This window comes from Hipposideros armiger, unplaced genomic scaffold (assembly GCF_001890085.2).
Source record: "Hipposideros armiger isolate ML-2016 unplaced genomic scaffold, ASM189008v1 scaffold_4, whole genome shotgun sequence".
Taxonomy (NCBI): domain Eukaryota; kingdom Metazoa; phylum Chordata; class Mammalia; order Chiroptera; family Hipposideridae; genus Hipposideros; species Hipposideros armiger.
In genome coordinates, this window is record NW_017731354.1 from 1,832,703 (window position 1) to 1,849,054 (window position 16,352).

The following is a 16,352-nucleotide window of genomic DNA, read 5'->3' on the forward strand; positions in this document are numbered from 1 at the left end:
TGGTGTGGGCAGAGCGGCTGCTGGGCAAAGCTCAGGAATCCCTAAGGTGCCCCAGTGTCTCTTCAGTAAAAACCCTTTCACCTGAACTCTCTCTCCCTCCCCGCCCTTTTGTTTTTCCTTTATTTTTGGCTGTGACATACCCTCCTATGAATTTGTGGTGTTTTTTTTATCCTGCTCAGGATTCATCATGACACTTGATTCTGAAGGTTCATGTCTTTCATCAGTGCGGTAAAATCCTTACCCGCTATGGCTCCAGAAATTCCCTCTTATCCCTCCTCTCCATTCTGTGCTTCTGGAACTATCAGACCTCCCAGTCGAGGTGCTAGGAGTGGACCTTCACGCTGCCCTCCAGGCCCCTCACCTGCTCATGGTTTCCAGCTCTGTATCTTTCTGTGCTGCCTTCTGTGTCACTTCGTCAGTCCCATCTTCTGCCTAACTCACTCCTTGGGCTGCCTCAGTGGGCATCTGCCTCTCCCAGCCAACCTTCTCTGACTAGAAGCAAGCATGCACCTTGGGAGAGCCCCTGAATGGAGTGTGAAGAGGCAGCATCGCTCCTGGGCTCTCCAGTGAGCGCCCCCACTGGTGTGGTCCATGTCCCAACCTCCCCGCCCCGGGACAGTCCCACAGGGTCTGTGCTCCTGGGGTGCTACTCGCCTCAGGAGACAGCAGCCCTCCCAGTGCGGGTCTGCGGGTCCCTCTGTCTCACCTGCCTGCGACCACAGCTATCTGCCTGTAAATCATTTCCTCAGGAGGCTGGTGGAATGCCTGAGGCCCGGGTGGTGCAGCCCCTCTCACCACCCTGAAAATGTCCCCCACAAGCAATGGGAAGACAGCGTCACTCACCAACACGAAAAGAAGGGGGCTTGCACAGAGGCTGTGGGCACTGCCTTCGGGGTCAGCAGACCCAGTTTTGATGCCCAGCTTTACCAGCTTCCTACATTGGGCAACTTATCATCACTCTATGCCCTAGTTGCCTCTTGTATAGAGTGAGGGGGGTAAACAAGCCTTCCTCACAAGTTTGCTGTGGAGATCAAACGCTTTGTTCCTGGAAGGGCTTGCTGCCCCAGGGCTGATGCTCGCCAAAGCCGGCTAGCCCCTCATCAGTTGAGAGCAGTGATGTCTGAAGCCCATTCACAGCGACATGCCACCTCCTCCTTTATCTCTGAAACTGCACAGAACCTTCCATGGGCACTTTTATTCTCGCTGGAGGCACTAAGATGATGCAAGCCTCTGCCTTCTCCTCCTCCTACTTTTGGTACAAATGGTGAGAAATCAAAGGGAGACTTAGAGCTGGACCAAGGCAGCTGTGGTGAGGCGCGCGCAGAAGTCCTGGAGGAGGAAAGCTGAGAACCACTATCCATCAAGTCGCTGACCGCAGTTCCGTCTCCCGCCGGGGTTAAGTGACCCGATGCTCATCCTCAGACTCCCTGTCCCCCGCCGCTGAGCTAGCCAGACAGCAGGGAGCGGCTATGGATGCTGAGCCCCCCAACACCCCCAACTACAGCTCTGAGAGCCCTGAGCGTCCCCTCCCCAGGGGCTCCTGGCTCGCCCACCCCAACCCGCATTCTGTATCAGGAAATCAGGACCTCACGCAGCACTGGAGGTTTACAAGCCACGAGCTGCGTCCTTCTCCAAACACAGCCCCCTGGCTGGTTCCTCCCATCTGAAGAAATAAGGGAGCAAGAGGGCTCCGCTCTCCCAAAGGGACATTCTTGCCTCTGCCACCGTCCCTCCACGTTCCAGCGTGTCAGAAATGAGGATTCAGAGGCAAGCTCTGGAGCTTAAGTTACTGCTAGCACTTGATGGGAATAACTGTTACGTAAAAGCCAACACAGATGAATCGCCTGTAGGGAGTTGTCTGACTGCATGAGTTTTTACACATCTCTCAGCTAAATCAAAGATCCAAATGCTAAATCTCACACTCAGGAACATCAAGTGGATTTGTGACAGTCCCCGGAGGACTCGGTGTCCATAAACCAATGACTGAATTACACTGATCCTGGTATGCAGCTTCTCATCTGTGACTGATACAATATTGATAATATTCTTTATCTCACTTAACTCCTTCAGAGCCACACCGGAATGCCAGTCTTGGGTTACACCCTGATGCAGACAACGGCAGGTGTGAGGACCAGGGCGAGCCAGCTGACCTTTCGTTGATAAAGACCAGATGAGGGCTCGGATGGGCACTTGCTGAAATTTGGGTGGTGCTGGCATCATGCTGTTCATTTTGGAACTACCTGGAATGTCGTGACCACCACCACTGGGTTGCGACCTGCTGCAATCAGCAAGTTGCCGAGTGCGGCCATGCTGGGAGACTGTTGGTCTTGACTGGTGTATAAGACCTTGCAAATCACCAAATTAGCCAGGCCTCTTCTGCCCACCACGTGTTTATCGCGCTCCTCTTCTGCGCTGGTCCTGCGCCTGGACCTGTGAGGGGCGGGGGCACTGGGACCGGGAACAGGTTGTTCAGAGATGTCTGTGGAGGAAAGATGTGACATGACCCCACGTGGCCAGGCGTGGGAACGGTGGCCATGAAGGCGCCCCTGCCGACCACAGCTGCTCTCCGCTTGCCTGGCGCCCGGCTGAGGCCTTCGCCTGTGAGAGCGCCTCTCCCTACGCAGGCCACGTGCCGCTAGTATCGGAACTCCACTTCACAGATGAGAAGATGCAGCACAGAGGACTTAAGTAACTTTTCCCTCCAAGGTCACAGCAGACAGAGGACTCTGAGCCCAGAGAAGCCTGGCGCTACCACGCCAGTATTTCCCAAGTGCAGAGCGCCCTGGGGGCCCAGGTGGACATGCATAGGGCACGAAAACACATTTGTCCACAAAATGACTTTCTTTCTGCGTCTCTTTTGCTCCTTCTGGCTCAGTTGAGGAGAGCGTCTCTGTCCGGAGCGAGCCGAGCAAGGGGCGCGCAGGACCCTGGAGGCTCTGGGCTCTGGGCCAGGAGGCCAGCGGAGCCCCTCTAAACAGTTCCTGTCCAGTTTGGGGTCTCCGACACTTGACAGGCATGACATGTTGATGCCGTCCTGCTATCCTGAAAAGCCACTGCCTGTGTGCACTCCATGAGCCGAGGACTTTCCAAAGCATCTTTGTAGCCTGGGGGCTCCTTGGAGAAAAAGCAAGGTCACCGGTCTTGGGGGATGGGCCCCGCGGGGGTGGCGGAAGCAGGTTCTCAGCCATGCTGTTTTATGTTTTTATTTGGGGGGAAGGACTCCTGAACAACAACAACAAAATGAATCTGAAAGCGTATCCTTCATCTACCCCAATTCCTCAACGCACGCACGAGGAATCTGAGGCCTGGGGCAGCCATCGGTCCATTCTCGGTGCGTGCGGACAGTGAGCCGGGTCTCTGGGTTCCAGGTCCAGGGCTGTTCAACACACACAGTTTGAGGGCAAGGGGAGCCCTGCAGCCTGAGCAGCACCTCCGGCCCCGGCCCGGCCCCATGTTTGTTTCCTCGGGTACAGATTTGCTACAGCCCCTCCTTTGCCTGATGGAGTGGGAAGCTGTGATAGCCATTCAGGCACGCCAAGGAGGGAGAATTGAAAAGCAAAATGTTGGTGGCATGAAAAGCCTGCCCAACCTTCCACATACCCAGGCCTGGTTCTTGTCTCCTCCTGGGCGTTGTCAAGCCAAGCCCGTCCCAGCCCAGCAAAGGGAGGGGGCCACTGAAGTGCGTGAGCTAGGGCTCCCTGGCCAGCGCAGCCAGGTGGCATGTCCAGGTATGCTTTCCCTGCCTGGCGTCCACTGCCACTTTGCCCCATGAGCTCCGTCAGGGTGGGCTAGGTTACGCTGTGGTGATAAGCCAGCCCCAATCTCAAACACTTCAAGCAACAAATGCTCACTTGTCGGTCCAATTACCTGTCAATCTCAGGTCAGCAAGGGCGTTGCCGGCTTATCCTCACTCGGATCCCAGCTGGGGGAGCTGCCACCTTCTGGAACATGTCAGTCACCACGGCAAGGAAGAGAGTGCCGCAGTCTCACAGGGTGGTAAACGCTTCCACTCAGAGCCACCGCGCAGCTGTGCTGTCATTGCCAACGTGCGGCCTGCGGCCATGCCTCACATCAAGGGGTGAGGAGTGTAGTGTCACTGGTGTCTGGAAGGAGGAAAAGCAGACATATGAACGCACAGCTCTGGGGGCCCCCAGGGACTGTCCCACGAGTCATTAGTGTCCTGCTGCACTCCCCTTCACCATACGAGACTTGAGACTTCGCTATCAGGCTCGGGAGTTCCTCTTAGCCCAGAGGCATGTAACTGAAGATGAGAGAGGGCCTGGACAACACCCCTGCCCACCGCACCCAGGACACTGCACCCAGGACACAGCGGTGGGAGGGAGACCACAACCACAGTTCAGAAAGGGGCAAATGGGGCGGCCCAGCGGACACCTGTGCAGACTGAATCTTCACCACTGTGTGGGGGTGGTGCCCACCAGGTTTCTCCATATTTGCAAGTCGAAACCATGCAAATATTCCACATCTGCTCAAACTTCTGCCCACATAATTTCAGCGCCTGTGAGTGGCTCTTGCCTGCAACAGTGATTTCTGGGTTGTTCTCACATGACCTTCAATTGCCCTTGTTCCTTTTACGTTTAGAAGAACTGGGATTCTTCTGTAAGGAAGAGATGCACCTTCTTTCCCCTCTTACTTGTTTCTCCAGTTGCTTACGTACACCAACACGGATCTCAGATGTGCATTTCACTGGGTGAGAGCTCAGTGCTGTCGAGTTGCTCCAACTGCTCCAGCTCCGGACCTGGGGAGCGCTTCCAGGTTGGCCCTGAGCCCTTTCAACAGGCCCATTCTTCCCGAAGCAATTTCCTTCTGGCACTAAGATGCTTCAGGCTCATCTCACATGGTCCCTGCCCCAGCCGGAATCGATCACCTGGAAAGCAGCCCTGGCCCCTTCTACTGAAGAACGGTACTTAGAAGCCAAGCTCAGAGCACTGTGTGTGCCCACTGTTACTGAGGAGTCATTGCTTCTAGGCTATCTCAGAAAACAGAAGCTGGGAATACGTGACGCATTTACGTCTGTATCTATCTGTATATCCACGCATCCCCTGTGTTTCTGACCCAGCACGGCCAGGTTCATCTAGCCTTTCCCCTTTTCTTATTTATAACGTCTTTTTCTAACAGGAAGAAGTCAGGCTCTTAGTATCTAACATATACTCAATCCGTCAGCTCTTCTTTGCACATCAAGTAGTTTCAGCACGGTTAACCCACATCCCCCCCCCCCTCCGCCAAGAAACAATTTTACTGCCTAGAGTAGAGCATTCATGTACAGTTCTTTTTTTATCTTTACATTATCCAGCAAAAAATCAGTATTTTATAAAGTAACTTAGGTTTGCTTTTTTCTTTTCCATTTCCTTCAGTGTGCCTAGGTCATTTATCTGTAATACAGTCAGGTTCATTTGTAATAGTTTGTAGTCCATTTTTTATTTCACCCATATCTTGTTGCTGTTTAATTTACACTCCAGTGATATACAGTTCCATGGATTTTACCAAACAACTAATCAAGCATCCACCACCACAGTCATGATATATTTCATTCCCCACAAATTCTCTTGTGCAGGCTCTGTGGAGTCACTCCCTCCTCCAAGCTCTACGTCTGATGCTACCCCTAGTATTGCTTTTCCCAAAATACTGTAAGTGATGTCACACACTATGGGACCTCTGAATTCTGGCTTCTCCACTTGGCCAAATGTGTTTACGAGTCACCATGTTTTGTATTTTAGATAGTTTGTTCCTTTTTATCACCGAGTAGTGTCCCCTTGCATGGAAGTACCACAGCTTACTAATTCACCAGTCCAACAACACCTGTATTGTTTCCAGGTTGTGCTATTATAAACAAAGCTGCTATAAAAACGTGTGTAAAGATTTTAATGTCAACATCATTTGCCTAGGAGTGGGATTACTGGATATAGGTGACTTTACAAAAAACTGCCAAACTGCTTTCCAGTGTTGTAACATTTGGCAGTCCCATGGGCAATGCATTAAAGTACCAATCACTCTGCATCCATGGATACTGACATGGTCAGACTTTTTATTTTAGCCATTCTTATAGGAGTGTAGTGATATTTCATTGTAATTCAAATTGGCATTTCCCTAATGACTAGTGATGCTGGAGTCTTTATATATGTTTATTTCCTATCTATATATCTTCCTATTTAGACCTTTTGCTCATTTTAAAAATTGAATTGTTCGTTAGCTTGTAGTTAAATTTTAAAAGTTCGTTATATATGCTGGATGCAAACCCTTTGTCACAAATGTGACTGGCAGATACTTCCTCCGAGCCTGTGTGTGGCGCCTCCATTCTCTTAACAGTGTCTTCTCCAGAGCAACAGCTTTTAATTTTGATAAAGCCCAATTTGTCTTTCTTTTTATTGAATGGATCATGCTTGCAGTGTCATATCTAAAAATACAAGATCACAAAGATATTCTGAAATGTCTTCTTATAGGAGTTTATTTTTTTATTTTATAGTTGCATAGTTCACATTTAGGTCTATGATTCATTTTTATTTCTTTTTTTGGATAAAATATATGGTCTGGGTCAAGGTTCACCTCTTTGCATAGGTATGTCCAATTGTTTGAGCACAATTTCTCGAAAAGATTATCCTTTCTCCATTGAATTTCCTGTGTAACTTTGTCAAAGTCATTATGTGAATCTGTTTCTGGACTCTATCTATTGATCTATGTGACTATTATTTTACCAGTGCCATGTTTTTTTGATTACTGAGTTTTATAGTAAAAAGTATAGTAAATAGGTAGTGTATGCGAGTCTTCCAACTTTGTTCTTCTGTTCCAAATTATTTTGGCTCTCCATTCCTTTGCCTTTCCATAGACAGTTTAGAAACAACATGTCAATATCTACAAAAAGGCCTTCTAGAATTTTGAATAGGATTGTGGTCAATCTCTAGATAAATTTGAAGAGAATTAACATTTTCATATTGAATCTTTCTATCCATAATCATAGATATCTCTCCATTTATTTAGGCCTTTGTTGATTTCCTTCAGCAGCACTTTATAATTTTCAGCATACAGGTGCAATATAGATTTTGTTAGATTTATACCTAAGTATTTCATTTTTTGTACTGTGGTAAATGTACTATTTTGTAACTTTTTAATTCCAATTCTGCATTGCTGGTATACAGATATATGTCTGCTTTCTGCATCCTGCAACCTTGATAAATTCACTCATTTGTGCTAGAAGAAGGGACTGAATAAGACACAGTATGTTCTCTAACTACATGGAATAAAATTATAAATCAATAACAAGGAAATCTGGGAAACTCACAAATATGTGGATATTAAACAACACACTCCTATATAATCTGTGAGTCAAAGAAGAAATCAAAATGTAAATTATAAAATACTTTGAGATGAAGGAAAATAAAGATACAACACACCAAAACTTATGGGATGCAGCTAAAGCAATGCTAACAGGGAAATTTATAGCTGTAAATTCCTATCTTAAAAAAGTAGAAAGCTCTCAAATCAATAACTTAATCTTCTACTTTATAACACTGGAAAATTAGAGCAAACTAAACCTAAAGGAAAAGAATCAATAGAAAAAATAGAGTGAAAATTAATGAAATAGAGAACAGAAAAACAATAGAAAAAAATCACTGAAAACAAAAGCTATTTCTTTGAAAAGGTCAACAAAAATAACAAACCTTTAGCTATATTGACAATTTAAAAAGGGAGAAGACTCAAATTATTAGAATTAGAAATGAAAAAGGGCCACTACTCCTGACCTTACAGAAACAAAAAGAATTATAAAGGAATACTATGAACAGTGGTATGTCATTAATTATATAATTGAGATAAAATGGATAATGCTATGAAGACACAATCTATAAAAGTTGACTCAAGAATAAATAGACAATCTGATTTGACTTATAGCAAGTAGCAGTTGAATGGGTAGTTTAGAAACTCACAAAGAAAAGCTCAGGTCAAATTGGTTCCACTGCTGAATTCTACCAAACACTTAAAGAATGTTCTCTCCACTTAGAACAGTTCATCACAAATTTTTCCCAATAGTAGAATAGGAAAGAATACTTCCAAACTCATTTGACAAAACCAACATTATCCTGACGTCAAAATCAGACAAAGACATGACAAGGAATAAAACTACTGATCTCTTATGAATATGGATGCAAAAATCCTCAACAAAAATACTAGTAAACTAAATCCACCAACATATGAAAAGAATTATACACCATGGCCAAGTGGGATCTATGTCTGGAATGCAAGGTTGGTTTAACACCCAAACATCAATTAATGTAGTACACCATTTCACTAGAATAAAAAGAAAAAAATACATAATCATCTCAATCCATACAGAAAAAGCATTTGACAAAATCCAGTACCCTTGTGTGATAAAAACACTCAACAAACTAGAAACAGAAGGGAACTTCTTTAACCTGAAAAGACTATCTAAAAAAAAAATCCATAGCTAACATCATACCTAACTGTGAAAGACCAATAGTTTCCATCAAGAATCAGGAACAAAACATAGATATTTACTCTCACCATTTCTATTCAACATTGCATTAGAGGTTCTATCCAAGGCAACTCATCAAGAAAAAGAAATAAAAGGCATCCACATCAAGAAGGGAAAAGTAAAACTATCTAGTCACAGATGACATGATCTTGTACATAGATAATCCTAAGGAATCCACTAAAATCCTAATAAATAAACTAATAAATAAGCTCAGCAAGATGGCAGGATAAAGATCAATATACAGAAATTAACTGCATTTCTAAACACTTGCAATGAACAATTGCCAAGAGAAATTAAGTAAACAATTCAATTTTACAGCATCATCAAAAAGGAACAGAATCCTTAGGAATAACTTAACAAAAGAATTGCAAAATTTATACTCTGAAAACTACAAACTTTGTTGAAAAAAATTAAAGATCTAAACAAATGGGAAAACATGCCATTTTGATGGATTGAAAGACTAAATATTATTAAGATGGCAACACTCCTAACCTTGATCTATAGATTCAACACAACCCTTATTAGAATCTCATCTGGCCTCTTTATAGAAATCAACAAGTTAATTCTAAAATTCATATGAAACTGCAGGGGACCCAGAATAGCCAAAAATCTTGAAGAAGAACAAAGTTGGAGGACTCACACTTCCTAGTTATAAAATTTGCTTTCAAAAGTGACAGTAATCAAGACGTTGTGGTACTGGCTTCAGAACAGACACACATGGATCAGTGGGATAGACCTGAGAGTCCAGAAACAACCCCATGTGTCCACAGTCAATCAATTTTTATACAGATGCCGAGAACATTCAGTCTTGAAAGAACAGTCTTTCCAACAAATGGTGCTGGGGTAACTGAATATCCACATACAAAAGAACAAAATTGAACCCTTATCTCACATGAAATACAAAAATTAACTTGAAATAGATCAAAGACCTAAATATAAGAGATAAAACTCATAGGGGTAATTCTTTATGTCCTTGCATTTGGCAATGAATTCTTAGATATGACACCAAAAGCACAAGCAATGAAAGAGAAAACAGATAAACTAGACTTCTGACGAATTAAAAATGTTAGTGCCTCAAAGGATTTTATCAAGAACATGAAAAGACAACCCACAGAATAGGAAAAATATTTGCAAATCATATACCTGATTGCAATTGTATCCAGACTATATAAAGAACACTTACAATACAATAATAAAAAGACAACCAATTTAAAAATGGGCAAAGAATATGAATAGACATTTCTCCCAACACATACAAATGGCCAAGACGCACATGAAAAGATGCTCAGCATCAGGGAAATGCAAATCAAAAGCACAAAGATATAACTTCACACCCACTAGGATGGCTATGATCAAAAAGTCAGATATGAATGAATGTTGATGCAGCCACTATGGAAAACTGTATGGATGTTCATCAAAAAATTCAAAATAGTACTACTATACGATCCAGCAATCCCATTTCTGGGAATATATCTGAAGGAAAAATACCCCATTTGTCAAAGAGATACCTTCACCCCCATATTCAGAGCAGCTGCAATGAATTTTCACCAGCGCCATGAGTGCAGCAGTTTTGATGGGCTTCCCCCTGCTAACTAGGGCTTTTGTCCAAAGGAGAGAGAAGAGAATGGATGGGGTTTTGCTCCCCTCCTGCAGTATTACTTTTCCCTCCCCCAGGCCCGCATAAAAGAAGCTTTCGCAGTATTCTCCCCAATTTTCCTTGTGAGTATCTGCTGGGATTTGTGGAGAAAAATCTGGCAGGAGGACGCACACATGCGCCCAGTCTGCAGTGCCTACACACCCCACGTTGTCCCACCAGCCTCCACTCGCCTCCACCAGCTTGTCTGCTATCCCAGCTGAGCTCGTCTTGCCAGCCTCTGGCAGCTTCTGCCCAGGCAAGCGAACTCTACATCCCTCCTCTCCCTGATGGCTCCTGTCTCCCGAGATTCAGCCTTCATCCATCACCCCACAACCTCAGCTCTCTGAAGGGTTCAGGAGAGGACGCGAGCTTGTGGACGGTCCATCTCTTTTCTTACTACATGCTTTATCCTGTTCTCCGCATCTGCCCTTAAGTTTTATAATACAGAGGGTGCCAAAAAAAACGTATACACGTTTTAAACGAGGAAAAAACTGTATTAAAATTGGAATACAATGAATGACACTAGCATTCATTTGATTACCGCCATCTTTTGAGTGAACACCATACTGCACATTGCTACTTAATTCAATTTTGAAAAGTAATACGTAGATAACAGCTCTTAAAATGTATGCATTTTGGGGGGGCACCCCCCCCGGTATATACCTTGAAGCTACCAAGCTTTGGGGAGAGGGTGCCATCATAATTTTCTTTCCTTCAAAATTTTATCCAGCGGAAAGTCCAGGGGCCCCATACCCTGGACTGAGTTTTTACTCTGAACATTTTAGTCCATTCCGAGCTTTTACTGATGGGTATGACCGCTATCCTCTTCATGTCATATTTCTTTGAAGCTGAGTTGTAATCAGTCTTTGTTTCTGAAAGTGTGTCTCAGTTTTCTCTTTGACTGTTAGGGGCTGAGGAGGAGTTGCATCTTCCAGCCCGCACACCCGAGGTCCCTTTCATTCCTGCTTGCAAACCAGTCAGGTATCTTTAACGTCACTTTTTCCCGTTACCTTGCAGCCATCAGTAACCAATACACACGGTGAACATTTTGTCCTCCAAACTGTCCCCAGAGCTGTGAGTTTATTTCCTGCCCCCTAAGTTCCTTCAGTTGACAGTTTTGTCAAGTGTCTCCTCACGTCACATCACAGCTCGCCACCCTCCCAGCCTCGGACAGCGGCTCCCTCTCTGCTCACCACATCGTCTACGTTTTTGTTCAGGTAGGACCTGCTTTCTGATGCTGATCTGCACACCTTCAGGACGGCCTAGGTTGTGCTACATCAGTAAACCATCCCAGATAATTATGGCTGCCAACAACCAATGTCTGCTTCCCTTTCTATGTCCACCAAGGGCTGCTGGCTGCTACTGGCTGATGGTGTCCTCCCGAAATCCATAACTGGAAGCCTGCATCCCCACTGTGATGGTATTGGGGGGGTATTAGGTTTGGATGAGATTGTGGGGGTGAAGCCCCGTCATGGGATTGCTGCCGTTATAAGGGGATGAAGAGTCCTGACTCTCTCTTTCTCTGACATGTAAGAACACTAGGAAGGGGACCCTCAGCAGGCCTCAGCCCTGCAGGCGCCCTGACCTTGGACTTCCCAGCCTCTGGACGGTGAGACGTAAACGAGTGTTGTTGAAGCCACTCGGTCTGTGGAATTCTTGTCGCAGCAGCCCACCGTAACCGAGACACGGGCTGGGGTCCTGTTCGCACATCTGCTCACTCAGGGTCCCAGGCTTCAGGCGCATCCACACCCTAAAGTGACATGCACAACTTCCTCTCAGGTTTTACTGGCCACGGAAAAGCACACGGCACCTCTAATTTCAAGGAAGCACGTGACTGTCACCTCCGCTGCGGACAGCCACACACTTGGAGGACACTCAGGACCTTCCTGCCTCCTAACCGACTCTTATTACCCCTTTCCCACTCCCGGTTCAAGTGCCTGAGGCTTTATTCTACTCTTGCCGTCAGGGGCAAGTCTGTAGCCGGATGAGGCCAATCCGAACAGACTCCCCTGAGCTCAGCGACAGGCTCAGCGACGGGTCCATGCCCGGCCCGATCCATGAGACTTGCTTCAGCATCTGCCTTGGAAGGCTGCTCACAGAGCGTCCCTTTCTGACGCACCCGGAAGTGTGAGCTGCGAGCCTGGAAGGTGAGGGGCAGAGAGCCGTCCTGCGGACGTCACCATCGTGGCTGAAAAGCAGACATGGAGGGAGAGGTGGAGTGAGAGACCTTGAAGGAGAAAGAGGGACAGGGAGGTGAGAGAGCTGTCGTAAGAGGAGAGCCGAGAGGGGAGGGCTCTGGGTTCAGCTGTCCCGGAGCCACCCTGGGCCTTGTCACTGAGAGTCAGTGAATCCCTTTTTGGCTTCAAGTCAATGTTGTCACTTACAACTGCTAGAGTGTCAGACAACACGCTGCCCCCATGCCAGGTGGCCATTCAGTGCTTGTCCCTGGAAGGCCCGATGCAAGGAGGACTTCGTCTAACTCAGGAGGCTCTCTTGGCAGGAGGAGAAAAGAAAGCAACACTCACTGTGAAGAGTGGGCCAAAGACACGTGTGATGGATATGCAAGCCGCACCTTAGGCCAGCAGGTTTAAAAGGCACCCAATCAATAGAAAGTCATTAAAAATCAATCCCGTGACAGTGGACGCTCCGCTTTGCCTGCCCTCACTCACCACTTCCAGCCTCTAATGCCTGAATCATTTCCCATTGATATGCGTAGCATATGCCAATTTAAATTTATTGAAGCACTTCACATTTTTAAGTGCTTAAATTTGGAAAAGATGAGCTTTATGGGGCCAGCACAGTGTGGAATGATCAGAAATGTTAAGAATGTGTTGCACTTTTTGTCATTTACAAAAGGTTAAAGAGTTGGGTTTATGAAATTCAAAATGATTTACAATCCTAAGAATTGCTGTATCTGGTGGCAGTGTTTGAATTTGGGAACGCGTGGGAAACCCGTCTACGTTCCAGCTCACCCACAGCGACCCTCCATGTTCCCAGAAACTGCGCCTCGCCACCGGGGCAGTCGCTCACCAGGTAATTCAAAAATGAATACTTTGCTCATTTTTAATTTGTTATTTAATTTCCAAGCAACTTGGGCTTCAGACAAGCATGATACATAATGATTTCAAATATTAAGCAAAACTCATATTCTTGAAAGAATTCCACTCTCTCAAATTAAAACCCATTTAAGAATTTGAAGTGGTTTTAATTGGTCTTCTCTCCAGACTGGAAAAAAATCTTACTTCACTTTTAAAAACATTAATTTTTTGTTTTGCCCTGCTTATTAAAGACGCATGTGTGAAGTTCCTACAATCAGCACTGTGATTTCAGGCGTCGAGTCCTGTCTCGTATGGTAAATCCTGAGAAGCCCGCGGGACCCCACATCACCTGCTGCTCCCAACACTAAGTACCAGGAAGAGTAAAACCAACTGCAGCCAGTCCCTGCTGCAGGAGGACCCTGCAGACCTTCCGGGAGGCAGTGCCTTGGCGTCGGGGCCCTGGGTTCAGCATCCCTTGGACCAGCGCTCTGTGCACTGGACTCGGGTACGCCTGTCGTACTTAATCCCCAGGCTAGCCTGTGCCTCACCGTATTTACCACTGGTGCCAGGGTCTAAATTGGCTCACCTTGCCCTTAAAAAATACGTGCACTGTAAAATAGATGAACATTTCATAATTATAAATCACTAGTTTAAAAAGCTCGCATTTGACGAGGGTGATCAAAAGTGAAACACACAGGAAATTAGGACGTATAAATCTAAACGCAGAGATGTATCAAACGCGAGGCGAGTGTCAATCCCTGGACCTTCCCGGGCCTGGGCCATTTCTGCCTCCACTCTAGACGCCAGGCCAGTGCTGGAGGCCACGCCCTGCCCGTCTGTCCTCAGCACCTCCCAGGCGGGCAGCCCTGTGCTCTGTCCCTTCAGGTCAGCGCAGTGTCTCTTCCTGCCACACCCCACACCGTCAGGATGTGGCAGACACCTGCCCTGCTCCTCTCTGGGCATAGAAGGCCTGGCGACTGGCTGCTTCCCCAGCCCCGTGGCTCGTGTGGGACTTAGAGAGCCACCAGTTCCTCACCACTTGCTGCTTCCACCGAGAGGCATGAATCTGGGGCAGAAACGGGAAAAAATAACTTTGATCCAGTGAGGCACTTCATCAAGAAATTCCGCAAGAAATGGGTTGTTACCTGCAGATAACAACTGGTTTGTTAGCTAATGGCTGGGGGCATCGCCAAGGCCAGTTATAGCTCCAGCTGTCCAGTCATTAACTGTAGTAAAGACTGATTTTGAGGAGGTTATTGCGGTGATAAAATATCCTCAAAAGATTATATCAGCAATAGTGTATGGGAAAAAAAAAGTCTTAGTGGCTATAGTATGACTGAATGGCTGCATTTGAAAAATTGGCCGCTCCCTGGCGGTTCATAACCGATTTTCCACCAGTCAAAAGCAAGTTGTGCTCTGTTAGGTTTATTGTACAAGGCAATAAAAATATTGGCCAGGTTAAATTGTCAGCGCGTTATGGCATTAACCATTCTTTTACTGTGTTTAATTTAAGCGTTACGATGATTCATTATGGAAGAACGTGTCCCATGCAAATGAACAGACACTGAGTGTCAAAAATACACAGCATGGGTTTTTTTTAAACCAAAATTAATTTTTATTTGACGGCTTCTGTAGGTGGAAGGATATCTAAAATGTGGCAAAAAATGGACGTACACTTTTTAAAAATTACTACGGCATTCTGAGAGATTAAATCGTGACCGTGTGGTTTCCAGCTCATCTGCTCATGTGGAGCTCAGCAGACACTTTCTGCAGGAACATGGCCTCAGGGTCCCAGTGCCAGGTAAGTGCCCGCCTCACAGCCCCAGTCCTATAGTTCACTCAGGGCCTTCAGCACACCTGGCTCCTAGTGACACTCGAAGCCAATGTAGTGGTTCCTGAAAAAGCCACACTGCAGAGCTGGTGGGGACACTTTTAAGAACATATGTGGCCTCCCAGGAAGGGCCATGTGACAGTCCAGGTAACAAGTGACCAGGATTCCACCTGTCCCTAAGAGGTCCGCCAGAACATCCTGTGATCAAGGCTTTGCTCTGTGCACTGAGAGGTGTGGCTGCTTGGGCAAACATGCTTGTCAGGGGGTCATGTTCCCCAAGTTCATTAATGCCTCTGGCCAACCATTCCGTGTATAAATCAAGGATGTAGGTGACACAGCCCAAGGGAACACACAGCAGGAAATTTGCACAGCATCTGACAGACTAGGAGGGTAAATTTCACAATCCCGTCACTCGCCACAACAACCTATCTGTGCCCTTCTTGTGTCAGGGCAGCCAATGGCCCTGTCGTCCACTGTCCCTGCCCTCCAAGATGCCAGGGTGCCCTAATTCCAGGCTCCATCTACTCAGTTCCCTCCATGCCTCTGAACAACCAGAGAGGTGAAACTCCTGCTGGGGTCACATCACAGGGCCATGTCCCTCCCTCCACACACACTCACCCAAACCCCCTCCCCTGGATTCCTGTCCCCTGTTGGGGGCCTGGCAGCCCAGCCCCCAAGGCTTCTTGGGGCCTGGTGTCTGACACGGGGGAGGTACCGGGGGCTTCCTTTGAGTCTTTCAGGGAGACCCTCAGAAACCGCCAACAAATCCAGCTAGGGAGTGGGGGAGGGGGCCTCTGAGGCAGTGCTGGGTCGAAGGCCAGCCAGGAGTCAGGACACTGGGGTTCTTGTCCCAGGTCGGGGGTGGAGGGGCGTGTAGGAAATGGGCTCAAGCCAGGCAGGTTTCACAGGAGCCAGGGAAGGTGAGGGGATGGTAGGGAGGGTGCATGAGGGCCAGAGGAGACGGAGATGGTGAGATGAGGGGGCTGGGGTGGGGCCCAGGGAAGAGGGGAAGGTGGGACCCTGACTGCCGTGGTGGGGAAGGGGATGGAGGTCACACATGGGGGAAGCCCTAGGAATGAGATGGGATGGGTCTCCTGTGTGTATGTGTCTCCGTGTGTGTACACTTATGTGCATCTATGTAAACATGTCTACATGTGCGTATCCACCAAGTGTGTGTCTTCATTTGTGCACACCTGGTGGGAACATTCTCATGTGTGCACACGTCCCTGCAGAAAGGGCATTTGGGGAAGACTGGTTGGGGTGTGGGAAGATGCCTAAGCCAGACATCCCAGTGCTGGTCTGGGGTCTCTCCTGGCTCCTGCCCCCCATACCCCCGACCACACT